This window comes from Plecotus auritus (assembly GCF_963455305.1).
Source record: "Plecotus auritus genome assembly, chromosome: 8".
Taxonomy (NCBI): domain Eukaryota; kingdom Metazoa; phylum Chordata; class Mammalia; order Chiroptera; family Vespertilionidae; genus Plecotus; species Plecotus auritus.
Window position 1 is genome coordinate 148398212 of NC_137782.1, and position 23457 is coordinate 148421668.

Genomic DNA, 23457 nt, shown 5'->3' on the forward strand with positions numbered 1-23457 from the left:
CATTGGGTCAACTTATTACAAATCCTTTTCTAGAACTGTCTCCATTCTGCCTGGCACATGATCATGCCTCTACCCTGCCCTGCAGATGTGATCTGTGCCTGGATCCATACTCAGGGCTTCTCCCAAAGTAGAGAGAAGTTAATAGTGTGGGGACAAGACCCAGGGCCAAGGGCATTTATGGGTCTCTTCATGGCAATCCTCCCCAAAGCCTATGGCTGACATGAAAACCTGGGGCCATGCTTGTCACCCACAACTCTGACTCAGCATCACTCTATACCACTAGTTCTCAACTGGAGTGATTTTACTCCCAGGACACATTTGGCAGTATTTGGAGACATGTTTAGTGATCACATCTGGGGGTAGGGCATGCTACTGGTCTCTAGTGGGTAAAGGCCAGGGATGCTGCTAAACATCCTACAATGCACAAGATGGTCCCCACAACGAAGGATTATTCAGCCCAAAATATCTCTAACACTGAAGATGAGAAACCCTGCTCTCTGGTGAGGAGGTCAGTGAGCTGAGTGTGCCAAGAAGGGTGTCCGTCCACATGCGTGTGTCTACTTTGTAGATAAGGAATTGGAGGCACAAGTTTGGGGATTTGCCTGAGGTGGCACACTCAAAGAAAGGTACTGTCAGAATCGAACCCAGTCTCGGGCCCAAATCTCATGCTCTTCCTACTAAACCATAATGACTACCAGGGTGGGAATCAGAACAGGAGAGAGCCCAGACAAAGGAATATTGTAAAAGATGTGACAGGACTTGGACACCAAAAGTGATCTAGAAAACGTGGGGAAAAGGAGAGTCTGGCACTTAGAAAAGTAGCTACAGAGTGATACCATTGTCATGACCTGGTTATTACTTAGCAGGGAAGGAGTAAAGGGAAGACTAGACACTATAGACATGCCATTTATAGTTTTGCTAGAAAGCTACAATTTAACACTCTCCAAGTCTGTTCCCTGCTGCTCAATGGAGGAAGGGACTGGCCAAAGGCAGTTGGACCCATGCCCAGTAAGGTCTGAATGGGAAGGTGCTTACCTGTCAGCCACACCTGGGAACAGGTCAGTGGACAGAACAGGTGTGGCCACTGCAAGTGCACAAAGTCTAAATATTTGAACTCCTAGACAAAGGGAGTTCACTCTCTTGGCTCCTGGCCCTCTAGTTCTCTTGGGATTCTTGTTGCAGGGGGCGCATTGCCCTGCCTTCGCCCACGTGGCCAACAGCCATGTGGGATCCACACGATGGACTGACGGACTTTACCAAGCCTGATGCTGAACTGGACCCAGCTGCAACATGGAACGGAGACTCTGGCCCTGCTTCTAACTTTGCCGAATCCACAGCTGCTCCTTTTCTAAGACTGGATTAAGAGACATGGGACTTTTAAACCCAAGGAATATAACTCCAAATAGTCTTTTACCTCATCTCATTCTCCCATGGGGGGCCTCTAAAAATGCTTATTTCAGCAGCATCCCGAGAATCCCTCTCCCATGAGCGACGGGGAAATTTGGCCCACTCATTTCTCCAGTAACAATAGGAGAGGCAGGAAGAGGAGCAGGTCAATCACAAGTTGGTCAGGTCTGAGGTTCATCCCAATGGAAATATCTAGCAAGGAGCTAAAACACAAGAGTGTACCTGGAGAGAAAACTGGAGGCTACACATGTAGAGCTGGGGAGCTTTCTCCACTAGGGGAAAAGTGAATACAGGAGAGAATGAGAGAGGCCACAGGGCACCAAAGCTAAGGACCCTATCATTTTACAGGAAGAGGAAAAGAAAAGGAGAAAGTATGTCACACAGAAAAGGCCAAGGGAAACGCAGGAGGTGCAGAGACACCGCCCCCCCTCCACCCCCAAGGCAAGAAGGAATGTTTCTATGAGCCCTTGAAGAGCTGGGGAGGGTAGAGACAAATGACCTCTGGGTTGAGTAATTAGGTCAACAGTGACAGGGTTGGGGGCAACTTCAGCAGAAGGTGGGCATGAAGCATGGCTGCCAGTCTGGAAGCCAAGGGAGCAGGGATGCTGGGGCTCATGGATGGACAGAGGCCAGGCTCAGCTGTCCATGTCTCAGCAACTCCATCCCTATACCCTCCCTGTTCCTCCCCCGCCCCGTTTTGGAGTTTCTGCTGCTCTGGGGCTGAGTTGTTTCCTGGTGGACTGGTTTCTGGCAGCCCTAGGAACAGCCTATCGCTTTGTACCCTACCTACCTTTTGGTCTCAGAAACACAAAAGGGCCCCAGGGCTTCCCACTCTCCAAAAAATCCAGCCCACCCCCACCGGGGAAGGGGGCAGACAAGTGAGCCTTCGTGCAGACTGAGGGCCTGAAACAAGGCCTGCTTTCAGGGCTGCCTTCTGGTATTTATATTGCCATGGGTTCTCCAGTGGGCAGAGCAAGGCACTCAGAGACAGAGATGAGAAATGGCATTATCTCCTTAGGGGCCCCCAGGGCTGTGCTGGGGTGTGGCCCCGTGGTTATTAGATGGCAGCTCCTGGATTTTGGTTCTGAATTCTTAGTGGAAACCATGAAAAAGATGTGGGATAGTTAGCTGAAGGGGCTTGGTGCAGATCACACATCTTAAATATGCAAACGTCCTCCTTCCCCTCTACCTCTACCTGCTGGCCCAGGGCCCTCCTGAAGATAAGCAGAAAGTCCTAGAAGGTTAAAGAACTAGAAAGATCTCTCTCTGGATTTAAATATTTAGTGAGGGGAAAACCAAAATTGGCCACTCTGCTATGAAAATTTTTCAAGTAATTTATCTTAATTACTGTGTAATTGCTCTTAGTGTTTCGAGAGGAGGCAGTAGCTAAATGGCCCAGGAAGAATATTTAACCCTTTAAAATGTGATTCCTACCACACACTAACGGTGCTGTGTTCAGATTGGAATGGTCTGCATGAAAAGTTAAGGACCAACATCTTCCAGGAAAGTCCCCCAGGATCTTCACCTTTGGATGCTAGGCTTTGGGGAATGCCTTCCAAACATTCTGGTGCAAATTCTTCAATCACACACCCACTGCTCATTCATTCTGCGAATAGTTACATTGTCTTCTATGTGCTGGGTCCTGAGTGGAGCGCCATGCAGACCACAGAACCAAGACCTGAATCATTGTCCATGTGGCCGAGAAAGAAGGACTGAAAAGTTAGACTGTGTGTAAGCCCTGCCCTCAACTAACTGAGCAACATGGGGCAAGTTACTTTACCTCCGTGAGCCTCAGTTTCCTCATGTGTGAAACAAGGACAATAGTTAACTTTTAGGATTTGTTATGGGCTGCGTTGTGTACCCCCAAAATTTAGCCCTAACACCCAATGCCTCAGAATGTTACTGTACTTAGAGGTAGGGTCTCTAAAGAGCTGTTTAAGTTAAAGTGATGCTGTTAGCCTTGGCCGGTGTGACTCAGTTGGTTAGAGCATAGTCCCGTGTGCCAAAAGGTCACCGGTTCAATTCCCCATCAAGGCACATGTCCAGGTTGCAGCTCGATCCCCAGTTGGGATGCCTGCGGGAGGCAGCCGATTGATGTTTCTCTCTCATATCAGTGTTTCTCTCTCTCCCCCTCTGCCTTCTGCTCACTTTAAAAAGAATAAAAACATCCTATCTAATAAAGTGGGAATATGCTAATTGACTACCATGCCCTCAAAGATGGCGGCACCCGGTCCCCTCAGCCCTGCAAGGGTGCCAGGCGCAGCACGGCCAGGCCCGCCCCCAGGTGGTCCGGCCACTCCATGCACCTGCCTCCGGAGTCCCCCAGTCCTCTCAGCCCCCCAGCCTCCGAGGGCTGCCCGAGGCTTGCACTGCTGGCAGTGGCAGCAGCAGAGGTGTGATGGGGGCATCACCTTCCCCTGATCGCCAGGTCACCTCCCACCCCTGAGGGCTCCCGGACTGTGAGAGGGGCAGGCCAGGCTGAGGAACGCCGCCCCCCCCCCTCCAGTGCATGAATTTTCATGCACCAGGCCTCTAGTATTTAAAATAAAATGAGACTGTTAGTCTGAGCCCTGAGCCATTCTGACTGGTGTCATTATAAGAAGAGGTTAAGACAGAGAGACATGGAGGCAAACACACAGAGAAAAGGCCATGTAAGGACATAGTGAGAAGGTAGCCATCTGCAAGGCTAGGAGAGAGGCCTCAGAAGAGACCAGACCTGCCAACACCTTGATCTTGGACTTCTAGCCTCCAGACCTGTGAGAAACACATTTCTGTTGTGTGAGTCACCCAGTCTGGTATGCTGTTACTGCAGCCTGAGCAAAGTGAGGCAGGGTTCTTGCACATACTAAAGCAATATCTATAAAATGGAAGATGCAGCAGGAGATCATAAATAGAGGCTGTTGTTACTATAGAGTCCTGCTCCTCAGGTGCTTAGGACCTGGTAGAAAAGACCAGAGAAAACAACAAATGATGGACAGATGTGCTGTCCCCTGTGCTAAAGTGCACTGGGCTGTTCAGAAAGGACAGCCTCTGCTCAGGGGCAGGGAGGCTACCTGGGGAGGGGTGACTGCTTGGGCAGAGACAGGGGGGCAGCAGATGAGGCATCAGTAACCACACCCTCTGCTCATGTTCTGTGCATCTGGGTCACATACCCGTCAGTTAACACCAGCCTAAGGGAACTTCTCCCACCTGGCTTCATTCCCTCCACGAAAAGGACACGAAATCCAGTTATGCACGTATTAATCATCGCTAAACAGGTCTCCTCTCTGGCTGCCCAAACTGGGCCACATGTCACAGAGGCAACCTCAGATCAGGGCTCTGTGCAGACCCCAAATCAAATGCATTTTGGTTTATCCATGGCCAGTCCTAGGCTACTGCTGACCACCAAGCTCACCTGGAAATGTCTACATCACTGTGAATACAGAGGCAGGAAGCACTAACTTACAGAGAACAAAAACATATTGGTTTTGATCCTAGCCATTTCTGGAAATTCCAAGAATACACATACGTATAAATATGTAACAACTTGAGCAATTCCAAAATTATGGAAATTTTTAAAAAATCAACACACCCATCTTTCCACCAGACCTTCCGACTGCTCAGAGCACACAGAGGTCCCTCTGGGGAAGTCCCACAGCTGTTGGCCCAGCCTGGGAGCCAGGAGGCCAGTGTTTGGGGGGGTTTGTTCCAGCTCTCTCTGGCTCTATGTATTAAGAACAAGGGCCCTTTAAACGCTAACAATGCAGATGAATTCCTCTAAAGGGGTCTGCAGAGAAGTAAGTGCCTGCTGAAGACTTCCCTATTTAAACTCTTTAAGACAACTGCAACCACACTTCAGGCAGGAAGTTTTCTGAAATGTCACCTTATCCCTCCTTCCTTGAGAGAGAAGCTCTATTTCCCGCCCCTTGAATCTGGGTGGGCCTGTCACTGCTCTGATGGACATGATGTGGCTGAAGTGACACTGTGACAATTCTGGGCATAGGCCTGAAGTGACCTAGAAGCTGCCGTTTCCTGCTCATCAGAGCTCTGAGCCACCGCCACCATAGTAGAAACTCAGGCTGGACAAAGAAGCCGCATGGAGTGCCATAGCAGGGCATCTTGTGGACACCAGCCCACTGAGCTTTCAGTGATCCCGACCCCAGTCGCCATCTGATGACAACTACATGAGACAACCTACGCAAGAACCACACAGCTGAGGCCAGTCAACCCACAGAACCAGCAAAGATAACATCAAATTGTGGTTTTAAGCCTCTACATTTTTGTATATGTGGTAAAATATACTTAAAGATAAAATTTACCCTTTTAACCATTTTTAAGTGCACAGATCTGTGTTAAGTCCATTCCCACTGTTGTGCAATCATCACCACCCCCTTCCCCAGCTCCAGAACTGTCATGTTCTCAAACTGAAACTCTGGACCCATTAAACACTAACTTTCCATTCCCCCTCCCCTCAGCCCCTGGCAACCACCATTATACTCTGTTTCTATGAATCTGACTACTCTACCTACCTCCTAAAAGTGGAATCAGTCAATGTTTGAACTTCTGTGACTGGCTTATTTCACTTAGCATGTCATAAAGGTTCATCCATGTTATAGTATTTCCTTCCTTTTCAAGGCTGAAAATATTCCATGTACTTATATACCACAATCTGTTTACTCATTTGCCCATCGATGAAAACCTCTATGTTTGGAGAGGTTGTTCTAGAGCAAGCATGTCAAACTCAAAGGCTAACACAGGCCAAATAAATAAGGTTTAAGTTTATATGGGCTGCAAAAAACCCAAAAACTTCAATTTCATAGAAACATAGGTTTATTTCGATAGAGACATGTTGAATACATGCTGAAATAAATGAGTAATCATCAACATAAAATAATAGAACATTTTAATAAAAATTAATATTTTTCTTGAACATTAAATTACCAGACACTGAATAACTGCACAAATAAGCGTAAAGCAAATAAACCTATTTTTCTTATTTTCCAAAAGCGAAATATTTCCTGTTGCGCACACTACACAAGTCAGTCCAAGACGAATGACGTGGCAATCGGCTGCTAAAATATTGGCTGCTAGTATTAGTGGAGAGAAATAGTGTGCCTGTGCATAAGGCACGTAAGGGAAATGAATGCAACACGATTATAGTAATCAGTCATTAGTGAACGTTGTAGTTCGTTATTAATAATCTCTATATATAAAAGCCTAAGTGACAGTTACGACTGGATGACTGGCCGGTAGCTATGACACACACTGACCACCAGGGAGAGGATGCTCAATGCAGGAGCTGCCCCCTGGTGGTCAGTGCACTACCACAGCCAACCTCCCCAACCTCCCAGGCCTGATCAGCCTGATCAGGACTGGGTGAGATGGGCCCCACTCAGCCCCAATCGCTGGCCAGACCGAGGGACCCCACCCATGCAAGAATTTGTGCACTGGGCCTCTAGTTATGTATAACAGGATATTATAAAAATTAAGTTATGAAATTTTTATTAAAACGTTTCTTACATCCCATTATATCGGCTGGGACGCAAAAATATTCATTGTGGGCCACATGCGGCCTGTGGGCCGTGTGTTTGACATGCTTGTTCTGGAGCAATAGGTGACTGGATCAGTGGGCAGTATGGCCCAGGGACAGCAGAGCAAGGCTTCCAAAGCAGATGTCAGGACCTGGGGAATCTGGCTGAAACACAGAACACCAGGGCACTAACCCAAGCCCCAGAGTAGGTGATGGGCCAGTGATCCAGGTTGGAGTTCCCAGTAGCACTTGTCACAGCAGGCCGAGTGTCTCCTGGGGTCTCCATTCTAGGCTGGGAGCAACCCTAGGACAGGGACTGGCAGGATCTTATTTATGCTTGGGTGCCCTGCCCTGGCACAACCTCACAGGCACAAAAACTGTTCAGTGAATGAGCGAAAGATGCACCTGAGACTGAAGCCAAGTTCTGACTCATCCCATGGTTTCTGACAAGCTCATGGAGGACAAAAACTGGGCCAAGGGAAGCACAGAAGAGCAGCTGCTTATGGCTGGAAAGGAAAGGGGGAGGCAGCAGCCGCAGCAGGACATTCTGACAGGAAAAAACTCATGGTCAGAACCAGGCTTCCAAGGGAGCTCCCACCCCAACAAGGCAGCCCAGCAAGGGACTCATATAAAGGTGAGGAAGTCCATTAGGAAGGGTGTGCTAGGATCAGGCTGAGCCAATAGGATGAGGCCTCTCGGGGATCAGCCTTGCTCAGGGTCACAGAGCCTCATGTGCCTATTAGAGGGGCATGGGCAGGCCTTTGGGGACCCTTGATCATAGTACAGGCTGTGAGCTGAGTCACATATTTGAGCCCTGGAGCTTTGGGACAGCAACCTTCCTTCACTGCAGAAGGCCCCTGGTTGGTTGCCCTAAGACCCCAGCCCTCTTACCCATAACCACTTTACCAAGGAAACCCAACCCATTCTTCCTGCTGCTCCGCTCCACTTGGCCACATAATGAGAGTGCCCAACACAGGTCAGGATGCATCAGAGCATGGACATTAATTCCAAATCTAAGAAGAGGACTTGTTCTGGGTTGACTTAAAGAGTGACTGCCAACAACATGAATACTGCTTGGGGGTTTAACAAAAAGGGCTCGAGCTGTGTTTCAACTCTGCATTTAGGTTTTCCAGCCTCTAAAGATAAAGTAAAACCTTCAGTAATAACTCCAAAGTAGTGTTTCCCTGTTACTCTTCAAAGCATACACCTTGACATTAAAAACTGCTTGCCATATGGGAAGCAGTTAGAAGCACCAGTAAAAAACTCAGAAAACATGGGTTTGGGACTTGGCTCAGCTTCTAAGTAACTGTGGGACTTTGAGCAAACTAATTACCCTCTTTGGGACTCGGTTTCCTAATCCATAAATAGAGGAAAATACTTTGAATTCTTACTGGTTATATACATTAATAAGAATACATATATGTGAGATGATATAGAGATAAGATATATATATATATATATACACTTATACACATATATATATACACTTACACACATATATATATATACAGTTACACACATATATATATATACACTTACACACATATCCCCCCAAAATAAATGTATACACACTTTAATAGCTGATAGCTGTTAAATGAAAATAAAATTTATTTTAATAAACACTGCCTTTATAATTACCCAAAGTATGTGGGGGAACTTTTGGGGGGAGACCCTATATATGAGGTCCTCATAAGAAGAAGTGTATGTTAGAGATTTACTTATGTTCAATAGGTGCTTACTGATATTTGTGGAATAAATGGACGAATAACCCAAGATTATAACAAGACTCACATTATAACAAGTGTCCCTCCCCACACTTCAAAATCCCCAGCCAGTGTATCTAACAGATCTTAGAAGGTCACCTCTCTCCCCAGGAGGCTAAAACCAGTTAGCCCTTGTCCTACCAACCAACTGACTAAGCCTGCACACTTCCCTCCCAGCTAGCCTTGCAGTCTCCCAACGTGCTGGAGCTAGCCTGACACCCAGGGTCAGAACCTGTCCCAGTATCCCTGCCCCAGCCCCTGACCCAGCTCCCATCTTCAACATGGCATGAGACTTCGTCTTGGACCAACTGCCAAGCCCAGAACCCTAGGTCTCCATTTCGTTTGACACCAGATGGAAACAACTCATTCCCCTTTCCTGATTCTCCTGGAGCGTGGGTCAAATGGAAGATTTGTAGCCCACAAGCTAGCATATCTCAGGGCCTCCTTTACCTATGACCTTTACCTGCAAAATGAGGCTCACATGGGCTCGTCCACCTCAAAGGACTCTGGGGAACTTCAAAGAAAGTGATGGCCTTAGCCCTAACTGGTGTGGCTCAGTGGATAGAGCGTCAGCCTGTGGACTGAAAGGTCCCAGGTTCGAATCCGGTCATGGGCATGTACCTTGGTTGCGGGCACATGCCCAGTAGGAGTATCAGTGCAAGAGCCAGCTGATCAATGTTTCTCTCTCATTGATGTTTCTACCTCTCTATCCCTTTCCCTTCCTCTTTGTAAAAAATCAATAAAATATATTTAAAAAAAAAAAAAGAAAGAAAGTGATGGCCTTAAAACTTCCTTTGAAAAACAAGAAGCACTCCATAAATTCCTTTGCTCTCATCACTTCAGTGTGCTCTCAGAGATGATCTCCAGAGGCCTGGGACTGGCCCCTGGGTAAATTCTTTCAGCACAATGACCACACACACAGAGAAAAGCTTGATGATCTTTGTGGCTCCAGTGTTACAAGCAAATGCATGTGATCTCCAGGACATGGGCTGGAAAGTCAGGAAGCCATGAAGCCTTGGCACTACCAGTAAATTAAACGCATCACTTAACCTCTGGGCATTTTTCTTCATAGGCACAATGGAGCTGACAAGCCACCCACATTCCTATTCACCAGGATTCCAAGAAGGCAAAGAATTTGAAAAGAAAAAACAAGTAGAAATGTGGTATTCAGTGAGCATGGAGAATTGAGAAAGAATAGATGAAAAGAAAAATAAAAGGGGAAAAGAAACAAATAAAAGCGAGGGAGAGCATTTGGGGTGAAATGGGAGACTCTTGAGAAGGCATAGATGGACTGCCATGGAAGTTCCCAGTACAGAAAATGCACCCCAAGTTGAAAGTCACTGTCTAGATTAAAAGACTTATCGCAAAGGCATCAGAAGTTCAACTCCAGCCCAGCCGGCATAGCTCAATGGTTGAGCATTGACCTATGAACCTGGAGGTCATGGTTCGATTCCCAATCAGGGCACATGCCCAGATTGCAGGCTCAATTCCTAGTGTGGGGTGTGCAGGAAGCAGCTAATCAATGATTCTCACTCATCATTGATGTTTCTCTCTCTCTCTCTCTCCCTTCCTCTCTGAAATCAATAAAATGTATACTTAAAAAAATAAATAAATAAAAGCTCAACTCCAGTGGAGAAAAGTGGACAAAAAGAAATAAAGTCTGTCCATCATCTGAGGTGGCATGAGCACATACCAAAGGAACCAAGACACACTGCTGTTTGCTTTTACAACCCAGCTCAGAGCAAGAGAGATGAGGAATTAATAGGTCCACTATCTGTAAAAATTGTGTAATGTCCCTAGAGAGGCCCTGGCCAGGCCACATCCTGGCCCATGAGGTCCAATTCAGGATGCTCCACTTTAAGGGAAACCTTCAAAGACTAAAGAGTTCCCAAAGTGTAACCACATAGAAACTCCATTTCTTTAACATGACCCTTACTCCTTTCTGTCTGTCCTCTCCCTTCCTTAATCATTAAGCCCGTAGGTATCAGTTTCTGATCAGTATCGAACAGTCTTAAGAACAATCTGTTGGCCACAGAAACAGAGTTTGGTCAAGCTAAAGATAACATCTGAATTTCAGTTGTTTCAGCCCTAGGCCCATGAAAGGAAAAGGACCCTACAGACCACACCCTCATGAAACAGAATAATAGGATGGCTGACACCAGCACAAGATACAATGACCAACTACTCCCTGGGACACTGGCCCCAAGCAATCAGTAGAGCCCAGGACCCCAGCTCCTTTAACCACCATGATCAATGATGTTCCCCCTATATAGCCCATCCCCTGGAAGCCATCGGGGAGCCAGGTCTTTTAGCACTAGTTTACCTGAGACTCCAGGCTCGGCAGCATTTCCTCAATTAATAAACCTCTACTTTCTTTGCTGCAGACTCCTGTTTGTGTTTGATTGGACTTTGATGCACACAGATGAATGGACCCCTTTAGTCCAGTTACAAAAGGCAGGGTGTGCTGAGAAGGGTTCTGAAACCTGAAAGCATTTCCCTAAATAAGATTTGGGGAGGACCTGAGAAGCAGAGGCTCTCCTAGCAACAGAAGAAAACTTTAAACATCATCTAGTGTCCAACCTTCCCAATTGAGGAATCCTTATACATCTCTGCTGAGGAATTGTCCAGCTGCTGCAGAAACACTTCCAGTAGTGGAGACCTCATTACCTTATAAGCAAGTTCATCGCATTATCATTTAGACAGGATTGTACACTTCTTCCTCCAATTAACCCCAAATTAACTTCCTCCTGGCTTCCATCTACGCTGCGGGGTGGAGGAGGGAGCACAGACTAAGTTTAAACACCTTTCCACCTACTCATCCCTTAGACAACTGAAGCTGCCTTGATGACTTGCATTGGGTCCTCTCTCAGACTCTCCTGGGAGGGGGGCCACTTCCAGCTTACCCCTGAAAGCTCACTGTCCAGCTCCCTCCCATGCTCCTTTCCCAAGTATCTGGCAAGCTTTGAGCTCAGACTGACTTGGGTCACTGACTGCTGCTCCCGCCTGGCTCGGGGCATCTCACCCTGTCTTTGCTTTCCAACTAGGTCTTGGCCTCCTGCCACCATTTGGGAAAACTCTGGTCCATCTGTTGCTCTCGGCTTTGCTGCTCTGCCCAGAGCTAGAGGGCTTGTCATGAACGTGCTCCATGATGAGGCTGAAAAATGAGTCCCACATTCATGCCACTTAATGGAAAACAGCTGGTGGTTTGACTTTAGGCCTTCTAATAAAAATGGAATCTAGACTATTCAATAGGCATTAAATACCATTTCTAACACCTCATATGACAGATGAGGAAATAGAGGTCCAAAGAGGTAAGATGATCTCCTCAGGGAAACAGAGCTGAGAAGATGAACATGAACTCTAACCTTTGATTTTCCAGTCAACATTCTTTCTACAGTAATTATGAGGAAGCGAGGCTACATGGTGGCTCTCTTCTTAAGATATTTTGGAGTAAATTTTCCATAGTTTGTATGTATGTGCACTTATTCTTTCTTCAACTCAACAGACATTCACTAAGCACCAACTATTTGCTTTGTAAATACTCTCAGTAAGATTTAAAGTAAGCTTCCCATAGGAATCTACATCTTAATGTGTTTGAGCACCCAGTGTGCATTGTGTGTGAGCATCCAGTGTGTGTGTGTGTGTGTGTGTGTGTGTGTGTGTTTCAATTTCATGCAGGTGAACATTCACCTGACAATGATAACAGAACACCCTTAACACTAAACTACTGGTACAAGTGAAAAAGCGGCACAGACCATTACACAGGCATTCTCTGTCTACTAGGGACAATTCTCAAATGTTATGTTAACGTGATAAAGCCAAGTGCAGGGTATTGTGGCACTTCATTGAGCCAGATACTCAGTTAAGATGGGTGACAGAGATGGTGGCTGTGTCCACAATTGTAGGAGAAATAAAGCTGCTGGTCCTAGTTTGAAAAGACCTCAGGAAGAGCAAGCTTCTGGACTGAATCTTGAAGGCTGATGTGAATTGATCAGGCAGAACAGAGTGGAGAAAGGTGTGTGTGCAAAGACAAGAAGGCATGGAGAGCCTGATCCTGCAGGTGGAGGGATCTGGCTGGAGCCGGGAGTTAACATGGGTGATACAGTGAAAGAGGCACACAGGTGAGTGAGGTACAGGAGCCTTTCTGTATCATGCTAAGGAGTTTGATTTTATCATAAAGGATTCAGTGAGAGAATGTAGAGAGAGTAAACAGGATCAGATAAGAATTTTAGAAGGAAAGCTCTGACGGGAGGATGAACTGGAAGGTAGTGAGGCCAGAGGCAGGGAAGAAACCAGGGTTGAACCTGATGCTTCCTGCCCCAACACATTTAGTTTAAAGCCTCAAATATAAGGGGAGAAGAGATTGTTTTTCAAGCACATCTCTATGGTATGGGACAATTTCCCCAAAGCTTTGCAGAATGACATCACCTTCATCATTCTCCACAGTGACTTGATGGCACAAGCGTGATGGCAGCCAGGGCACCACGGCCAATGGTGAAGTGCAGGAGCCTCAAACAGAGGAGCCTCTCAGTAAGTGGTGGCTGAGTTGATGAGCCACATATATCAAAAGAGGGTGGAGGGTAGAAAAGCCCTTAACAAAATAAGGTCAGGGTCTCCGGAGCATGGAAAAGTCTAAGCAAGGCAACAAGTCAGAAACAAGACAAACCAAAGTTCAGGAGGGAAGGGGTTAAAGACACCAGTTCTCCACAGGAATGGAGGGTTAAAGGCACCGACAAACTAGGAAACCAGTAAAGGAGCTAGCACTGTCTCAGTAGTCCATAGAGTGCCCTTGTGAGAATCTAGGAAAGACCCTCCCTCTGGCCAGAAAACAAGCAGGCCCCAAGCAGTGAAGTTTACAGCAGGGTTCCCACCCACGAATGGTCAAGCCTGTGTGCGCGTGTGGAAGGGCATGTGCGAGCAGTTACGGAGGAACATTGGCGGGAGAGGGGAATGTGTGGGTGAGGAGGAGGCAGATCCTGACAAGCAAGGGCTATTTAAAGCTGGGTAAATCCCATCCCCTGTGGTACAGAGCCATTCCTACTGGGAGTGTACGATCAAAAGATGAATGATCAAGAGGATGAGGCCAGAAGCCTAAAATAACAATCCTCTTAAGGGGGAAATACACTCATCTAGGCAAGTCGGACCCTTCTTAGAACTGAAAAGATTCTGACATTACCACCCAGTTCCCAGGAAAGCCTGATCTTACCCCTCCCCAAGATAACTTTTCTGAAAATCAAGAGCACCTGACCACCAGCATGCTACTTAGAAAGACTCAACTAGGCACCTTCCACTGAATCCACGACCAATAAAGGAACTGGCAATTTTCGCAAAATTTATGAGGTTCTGCTTCAAGCCACAAATGAACGACAGGCCTGCAGCTGCATCTCAAATGGTTCTCTTCTCAGTTGTAAAGACACGAGATTAAAGCATTTCCCTATGTTTGTGTTAACACTAAACTGAGGCCAACAAAAGCAAGGTTTGTAGCATCAATTACCATCTCCAGGCCCTCCAAACTGGCCTGGGATATGAGTTACCATGAGCTAGGAAAAAAACTTTCAAAGGGATGAACAGAGGCCAATGTGTCAGCCCCATCTCCGAATTTCTGGCCACGGCTGTTTTAAATTAGATTCTCAGTGCTGATTCCATGAAACTCTTGGCTTAGCTCTCCAATGGAAAAGTTATTTTTGTGCTCCAAGCCACAGATATTTATATGGAGGCACATCCATAATTCCAATTATGTTTTGTTTTCATGATGCTCTTTTCCTCTACTTAAACACAATGATAGCTATCATTATCATTTCTGGTAAGACACTTGCAAAAAGCTCTGAGCCAAGTACAGATTCCACAGGGCCCAGATAAATGACTATAAAATAGGCAGATTTTAGATCTTGAGAAATCCTCAAGGAATACCTTCAGTTCTTCTACCCACTATTCTGCCCTTCTTTGTCAATTCCCTACCCCCACCTACCTCTCTTAATCGCTCCTCAGAAAACCTAGTCCCAGAAGTTATTTATTCCTTATATTCACTCTCTGGGGTCTTTGCATTTAAAATGTTATCTTCAATAATAATGAGTTTTTATTTTCTTAAAAGAAGGAGCACCAACAAATAAAGCAAAGAGCTATCTCTCGTTAAGAGCAGCATGGTTCTTAAATAACAACATAGTTAGTCTATAGAACTGTTTGATCAACAGTCTAGGAGGGCTACTAAGAGATGGTATAGATTCAGAACCAAAATGGTGGTCCGAAAGCTTCCAGGAAATTCATCCAAGAGAAATCTAAATTGATTATCAAGAAAGCCAGAGACATGGAAGTATGGAACAGTGTGGAATATCCGAGTGAAGGCATGGGAGGGTGTGTGAGTAGGAGGTAATCAACCAAAGAACTTATATATGCATATATGCATAACCCATGGACCCAGGCAATAGGGTGGTGAAGGTGGGTGGGGGGTGAGTTGGGGGGAGGGGACATATGTAATACTTTCAACAATAAAGATTTTAAATAAATAACCACCACAGAAAAAAAAAAAAGAAAACATAAGGTATCAGGAGGTACACACCCATGGCCTCTTTCTAGAAGTCACTCTGATTAGACCTTCTGAAACACAATTCTGGTTTGAAATAAAGAGCAGGGGAGGGGAGATGATGGGAAGAAACTAACATTTGTGAGCATTCACATATGCCAAGCATTTGGTCCATATTATTTCCTGTGATCTCACTTAATCTTGAAAACAATTTGGGGGAGTAGGTTTCATTAATTCAGTTTTATAGAGAAGGAAACAGCCTCAGAGATGTGAAGTAACTTGCCCAAGACCATGCGGTAGTCTGAATTTTTGTGTTCCCCCCCAAAATTCATGTTGAAATCCTAAGCCCCAAAGTAAAGGTATTAGGTCATGAAAATAGAGCCCTCATGAATGGGATTAGTGCCCTTATAAGCGGAGGCCACAGAGCACTAGCTCACCCCTTCCACCATGTGAGCACACAGAGAGAAGACAGCTGTCTGCAAGCAAGATGAGGGTCCTCACCAGAGCCAATGCCAGTACCCTCATCTTGGACTTCCAATCTCCAGAACTGTGAAAAATCAACTTTTGTTGTTTATAAGCTATCCAGTCTGTGATTCTTTCTTATAGCAGCCTGAACACACTACATTAGCCACACATCTAGTTAGTGGCAAAGCTTGGATTCAAACCCAGATCTGCCTGATTCCAAAGTCCATTTCTTTTCCATATCATATGAGGTTGTTGTGAGGGCCAGTGGAGGCCAAGGACAATTGCTGGTTTTGGTTTCCTTAAAAGAATAGAGTTTGTTGCAAGGGTCTGGGAAAGACATGTGTTTGTGTAGATTTCTTTATATGTAGGGTGTCCCCCCAAAATGTCTACACACACTTTGAATAATTATAAAGGCAGTGTTTATTAAAATACATTGCATTTTCAATATTGAGCTATCAGCTGTCAAAGTGTATATACATATTTTTGGGGACATCCTATATTATACACAGGCTTTGCTAATATCAAGCAACATTCCCAGAAATGCTGTTAGCCAGTAATAGGAAATCAACTGTTGAATGTAAACCTCTCTGCACTGTTAGAAACACATGTAAACACACATGCGAGCAGAGAGAGAACATCGTCTTCATGACCAAAGGGAACAGGCACCTCTCCTCAGAGGCTTTTCTTTACAACATGAATGTGAGTGAGGATACTCGTTGGTCATAAGAAGGTTTAGTCTACCACAGAGAATCTAAAGCACAGAATTTGGGGACTGGAGCAGTGTATTTGGGAAATTCAGAACTCTTCTCAACTGATAGCAGAAACACAAATCCATCAATAATCATTAATGAAATGAAATTTCAAAAACCTGACACACATGCCCTTTATATGCAGTTCAGATTATCTCTATATATAAAAGGCTAATATGCAAAGTGTCCCTTCAGGAGTTCGACTGGGAGACCAGGAGTTCAATCACTCGCTATGATGTGCGCTGACCACCAGTGAGCGGCACAGAGTGAAGGAAGGCTTTGGCCGGCAGCCGGAAGGCCCCAATCGGCCCTGATCACGGGCCAGGCCTAGGCACCCTACCCATGCATGAATTTTGTGCATCGGGCCTCTAGTTTTATAATAAATTATACCAAACTCTTAAGGAACAGATAGTCTTTATCTCTTACAAACTGTTTAAGAAAAATATATATGAAAGAGGGAAAGCTACCCAACTTCTTTAATGAGGCTAATATAAACTTGACATCAAATAATATAAGGGTAATATTTTTAAAGAGGAAATTATAGACCAATTGTTTCACTTTTGAACATTTGCAAAACTCCTAAATAAAGTACTAGCATATCCAATAAAAGAACACATATATATGTATATATATGCAAGTATGCCATAACATAATTATACTCATTTATTACATTTTTATATTAAGAAAGAAAAATATAAGATCATCTCATATAATTCACATAAAAACATTAAGGCATTACATAGAATCAGTGCTCAGTCATGATAAAATTTTTAATTTGTTAAACAATATTAATACAGGAAAAGTCCTTCATTTAATAAAGAATTTATACACCAGAACCTTAAGCAAACTTCATGCTTAATGGAGAAACTTTAAGAGCACTTGTTAAAGACAGTAAGAAGATCAGGATGTCTACTGCTATTATTGAACATTGTACCAGAGGATCTATCCAATGCAATAATACAAGAAAAAGATATGCCAGTAGGAATTTAAAAAAAAAAAAAAAGATGAATTAGGGCCTTTGCCAGGTAGCTCAGTTGGTTAGTGTCGACCCAATATGCCACAGTTGCAGGTTTGATCTCCAGGCAGGGTACATACAAGAAACAACCAATGACTGCATAAATAAGGGAAACAACAAATTTATGTTTATCTCTTTTTTCTCGTTCTAAATTCAGTACATTAAAAAAAATGTTAGCCCTAACAGGTTTGGCTCAGTGGATAGAGCTGTCAGCCTGCAGACTGAAGGGTCCCAGGTTCGATTCCAGTCAAGGGCATGTACCTTGGTTGTGGGCACATCCTCAGTAGGGGGTGCGCCGGAGGCAGCTGATGGATGTTTCTCTCTCATCGATGTTTCTAACTCTCTATCCCTCTCCCTTCCTCTCTGTAAAAAAATCAATAAAATATATTTTTAAAAATTTTTAAATAACAAATTTTTGTTTTATGATTATCTGTCTAGAAAATTCAAAAATATCTACATATAGATTTTTTAGATCTAATAAGAGAAGTCAGCTGAGATGCTGGATACAAGGTCAAAATTCAAAAATGAGGAATGTCTCTGTGGGCCAGTAAATAACCAATTTGAAAATATAATAAGAAAAAAATATGTAAAATATTAATAAAACCTACAGCAAATGAAAACAGCAAAAGTTGTATAAGACCTTTATAGGGGAAATCACCAATAATTCACCTGAATAAAAGGAGAAGACCCAATATTATAAATGTGTCAGTTCTGCTGGAATATAAATTGAATACAATTTCAATTAAATTCCCAACAGGATTGTGTGTGTGTGTGTGTGTGTGTGTGTGCAAACTAGACAAACTAATATTTAGATGAACTAATAAAACCCAAGAAAGTCAAGAAATTCTGAAAATACATAAAAGAACTCATGTTAGCAAACAATTATTATGTGCTTCCTTAAATGGCAGGCACTATTCTAACATTTTGTATACATTATCCCCTCACAATTACCCTTAAAGTGGATGCTCTGATCTATTTTATAGATTTGGAGACTGAGAGAAATTAGGTAACTTGTCTAACTCATGAGTAGTAATTGATGCAGGACGATAAGGATGAAATTACCTTCCAAGTACTGGGGAGAAAATAATTGTGAGTCCAGAATTCTACCCTCAAACTCTCATTTTTAAGAGCAAAATAGAGACATTTTCAGGAATACAAATACTTTAAAGTTTGCCAAAGACCTTTTATGAAAGACCTTCTAAATTTATGTTGACACGAAGAAAAATAAACTAGAAGGAAGGAGTGGGATGTCAGAAGTAGCAGCCTCCAAAATGCAATGATTAAAACAAAACTATGTAAAGTAGGTAAGAAAATTGGGACTCAATGAAAAGTAAAGTAAAAGGGGTATAACAATGTTATTATCGAAAAATAGAGACTATAAAGTCCTGTACCTAAGCTAGAAGTGGGCCACTGAGCTGGTCACTGAGTTGGCCAAATAAGAAATGGAAACCGTCAACTAAGGGATTCACAGATCTACAAGACAAAACAAACAAGTTGCTCACAAAAACTTTACTTGACTCTGTGATCAGAAAAGCATTTCTCATATGGTTAAATGTCTACAAGATCTAGGACATTGGTCTGAGAATGATAATTTGGGAAAAGTCCTTGACTCTTAATTTTTTTTCAACAAGAGGTGATTTAGATGCATCAGCCTTCCAGAGATCTCTTCCTTGTAGAATAGAAAAGATAAAGCCTCCTTCTGAAAGCGTGTCATTTGAATGGCGAGGTGTTATAGAAAAGCCCATCCTTCTGGGATATTTAGGTGTATTTCTGGAAAAGGATGAACAAGGTGACCTCTGGGAGCCTGGTTACCTGTGAGGGCAAGTAGTGGTCAAGATGTGGGCATTTGTCCCCAGAGCCATCCCCAAAATCACTCACAATGAATATTTCCACCTCCACTAAACCAGTTAATCTTGCCAATGCATGGAATCACCCATCTAGCCGGTCTTCTAAAAAAGAGATTATCATTGTATTTTCACAGTAATAAGCATCAGGAAGCAATTAGCTTTCCTCCTTCTTCTTGTCCCATAAATCCTTGACTCCCCTACCCTGACATTTCAGGTAACACGTAGGTAAATGGGAGCCTGGGAGCTTTCCCTGGGTCTTCCTGTCCATCACACTCCCCTGACAATGCCTAGGACAGTGTAAGCCCATATTGATAGAGCTCTGAGGACATAATTTGCCTGACCTATTTAAATTAAAAATCCTACCTTCTACCAGGACTGCTCCAGAATCCCATGCGGTTCCTGGAGCTCAGGCTGTCTGGGAAGCCTCCAAGGAATGCTGATACTTATCAGTACAACTGGCTCCCAAGGGAAGGTGAGCTTCCTCTAGCTAAGGCTGGAGCAGTTCCCAAGGACTTCCAAAGAAAAGTGACAGTGGAAGGAAAAAAAAAAAAAGAAAGGAAAAAAGAGAAGTGACAGTTGGAGATAGGAGAGATGGGAGACAGAGACACTTTACTATTATTCAAAATATCAGTTATTAAAGCACAAAATACTCTTCCTTTTTCTATTTTTCTTATAATTAAAATAATAATGATATATATATTAGTGCAGGAAGATTGTAGAGAGTAGGATTGAGATGCACAGACTTTGGCCACTGATCTGAATTCAACTGGCTATGCGACGTTGGCAAGTTACCCCTCTGATTCTAGTTTCTGAATCTTACATCATGAGAATATTAATAATGGTCCATACCTCAAAGAGATTTTTAATGAAATGCCATATGTGTGTGCTTTATACTCAATAAATCTTAGCTCTTACTATTGTAAAAACTTAAGAAATGCAGGCAAGCACACAAAAAAATTAAAAGTACCTATAATCCCACCATCCATTTTGCTGCATACAACCCCAATATTCTTGGATGTATTTTTAAAGAGTGAGTTTACAATGCTTTCTATCTCATAGCCCGCTTTTAACATTTAACACCATAGCCTAAGCATGTCCCATGTAATTAATTCTGTATTCTTGTACAATATTTTAAAATAGCCCTTTTCCTTTGGGCTATTTTACCTCTTAATGACCCTTGCCCTCCTTCCTCTCTGCAGGCTCCATACTTCATGCATTTCCATCTCATCTGACCCATCCAGATGATCATTCACTGCTCCTTAGGTAAGGGGCACATTGCTAGTACTCACTATATCCCCAGCGTCCAGAGCAGCCTATCTGGGGCTTCAGCAAACCCTTGTGATTGATGGCAAACCACCCACTTTAATAAGATTCCATGAAGTGTTGGTACAAAAGCTGAACAAGGCAGAAGGGGCGTTCTCTCCAAAAAGCATAAGGTTAATTTCTGGGGCATCAAATACACTATTTAAAAATTCTCAGGAAGAGGAAGAAACTGAAGATTTTTATCTGAGTGCATTGTTTTTCTAAGCAGCAGGGCCAAACAAGTTCAAAATTTATGGGCTTTCTTTTTGAATGGAAGTCACAACACTTCCTTATCAATGATGCTTTGAGACCACAGTAACACTTTAGTAATTCATACAAATGGGGAATGTTCACATTCAAGCAGCAGGGAAAAAGGAATTACATCCTTTTGAAAATAGAGGGATTTATTTCCAATGAAATTCGTTTTTTAAAAAACTCTTTATTTCCAAATAGTTTAATGCCTTGACCTGTTTTGACGGGCTGTTCAGAACCTGACCTAGTACATGTGTTACAACCACACTTGTCGGTTGTATAAAAATGGGAATTGCTAAAGTTCTTCAAAGGTGCATTCTCCCTCAAAACAAGAAGTTCAACACCCCTAGGATCCTGCTCACTCCTTAGGACAGCTCTTCCTTCCTGGGTTGCGGGGAAGCAGACCCCAGCTGGGGTGCCCCTGCTGCTCCGGTTCTGAGTAGGCAGAGGCTTACAATAGCAACCCCGATCAATCCCCCTCCCCCCAAAAAGTCTCCAGATTCCAGACTAGATCTGTCCAGACCCATCTGAAAATTAACAAGCTCCTTCTAAGCACCCAGAGCACCAGGCCTTGTCATGGAAACACTGATTCAACCGTAATGAGAACCGACATAAAACCACACAAATGAACTAAACATTCTTCCACCCAATCGGAGTCAAGCTGAAGCAACAGCCTCAGGAGTGAGAGAAGGGAGGTTGTTTTTTCTTTGTGGTCCTGCTGCCTTGTTTTCACAACTCCTGTTGATGAGAAAGTGGGAGTGGGGGAGCTGGGAGAGAGACACAGCTAGCAGGAGGGGAAAGAAATGCAGAGGGAACATGCCAGGGTGGGGAATGCCAACAAACACTGCGGTTTCTGTCAGGCAAATTAAAACTTCTAGCCTCATGGTCTGCTTGGGGTTGTCTGAGAACAAGCTATAGTGAACTCCCATCTTCCACTAAAACGGTGAACTGTGGAATGAAGTCTTCACTTTCCAAAGAATGCTTCTGCACAGCAAGCATTGTTTTTATCTTTCTTCTTCATTATTTTTTCTTGTTGTTTTTTTTTTCTATTAGAAAGGCTAATTACATGGAGCATCATTATTATTGAAAGAAAAGCAGAGTTGAAGAAGTTTTTAAAAAGGTGCCCAACCAATAGAAATAGTAAAATCCGAAGAAGGAATATACAGTATTTCATTTCCCCTTGGACGCACAAGGTACAGTTTGTGGGTCCAAGGAACCCAACCGCAGATCCCAGTGACGGTCATTCCCGCAGGAAATGTCTGGGCGAGGGCATCCTTCTGGGGCTGCAGAGGACAGTGGCCCTAGCCTGGGGGACAGGAGGGGAGAGGATGGAGGGGGGAGAGGATGGAGGGCGGAGGCTGGTGGCCCAGGTCGGGAGGGCCGGACCGCGCGTGAAGGTTTGCACGAGCCCCCGGCCCCGCCCTCAGAACCGTGTCTAGAGTTTTTGCTCGTGGAGCTTTCTTTCTCTTTAGAGTGGGACCAGGTCACAGTAGCCCCGCAGCGGAGGGGAGCCCCGTCGGGGCCACCCGCGGGCCCGGGCAGCTCAGGGGTGGCGAGGGCGGCGGGGGAGACGGGGCACTGCGACCCGCCAGCCCGGGAGATAGATGCCGCGTCCCGGGGCGCCCACGCTCCCCACCCGCAAACTCCCCCCGACCCTGGAGGGACTTCCCACGCCTCCCGCCTTCTCCTGGGGCCGGTCACTCACGGACAGCACCGCGGGGACTCCGACTCCGGCCGCCGCCGTCCACACCGGGAGGAGGGGTGGGAGGAAGAGGGACAGAGGCGGAGGAGAAGGGGCGGAGGGGGTGGGGAGGTGGAGGAGGAGGGGCGGAGGCGGAGGGCCGGGAGCCTACCCGCGGGGAGGGGAGGGGCGGCCACTCCTCAGAGACGCTCCTGCCACCCCACCCCGCACCTCCCCGCTACTGCTCGGTCCTCTGCCGGACCCCCTCTTCTCTCCTCGCTCCCTTCCGGCCCTGGATCCCCCAAAGTTTTTCCGGTGTCCGATTCTCCATTCTCTTCCTTCCCTTGAGTCTCCAGCAAAAGTGAGGGGTGAGGTGGGGGCAGTTATATTACCTTTACATGTTCCCTAGAAGCAGGTGGCTGGGACGCTTGGCAGGTCTGAAGCAAACCTGCACCCCGAGGACCCTGAGCCTCAGGACCCTGAGTGGTGAGATAATGGGGGGATGCCGGGTTAGGGACTTTGTGGGCGTGCTTTCCACTTTCACTGAGATTTTTTGTTTGGGGTTTTGTTTTGTTCTTCTTGTGATTAGGAGAACTAAAGGACTAAAGGATTATGTTTGAAGTGTCTGTGCTTCTTTTTCCGTCGGAAGGGGGACCAGCCCGGATCGTAGACTAAGAAGAACCCTAAAAATGAAAGAAACCTCACCTTCCCGGGGTGAATCAACACTCAGGAGGAGGACACAGGATGGCTTGGTGATGGCTCGGTGAAGGGCCACGCTGTGTGGACAGGGCAGGAGGTGAATACTTACAGGTGTGTGCTGCCTGCAGCGTGCAGAGGAGAAGGGGAGTTGACCTCTGAGGAGAGCTTGGAGGGTGGCTTTTAGTCCTTAGTCCATCACCTGCTGGCAGGTGATTCTGGGCAAGTCACTTGGCATCTCAGCCTCCTCC

At 45.0% G+C, this 23457-nt stretch overlaps 1 protein-coding gene across 1 annotated transcript in view; it reads right to left on the bottom strand.

The window, feature by feature from the left end:
* Positions 1–22628, bottom strand: part of STON1 (stonin 1) — a 46212-nt gene extending 23584 nt beyond the window's left edge. Inside the window, exon 1 of the mRNA XM_080684837.1 lies at positions 22535–22628. The gene's annotated coding sequence lies outside the window, so the exon portion shown is untranslated. The remainder of the gene's footprint in view (positions 1–22534) is intronic.
* Positions 22629–23457: the final 829 nt, after the last annotated feature.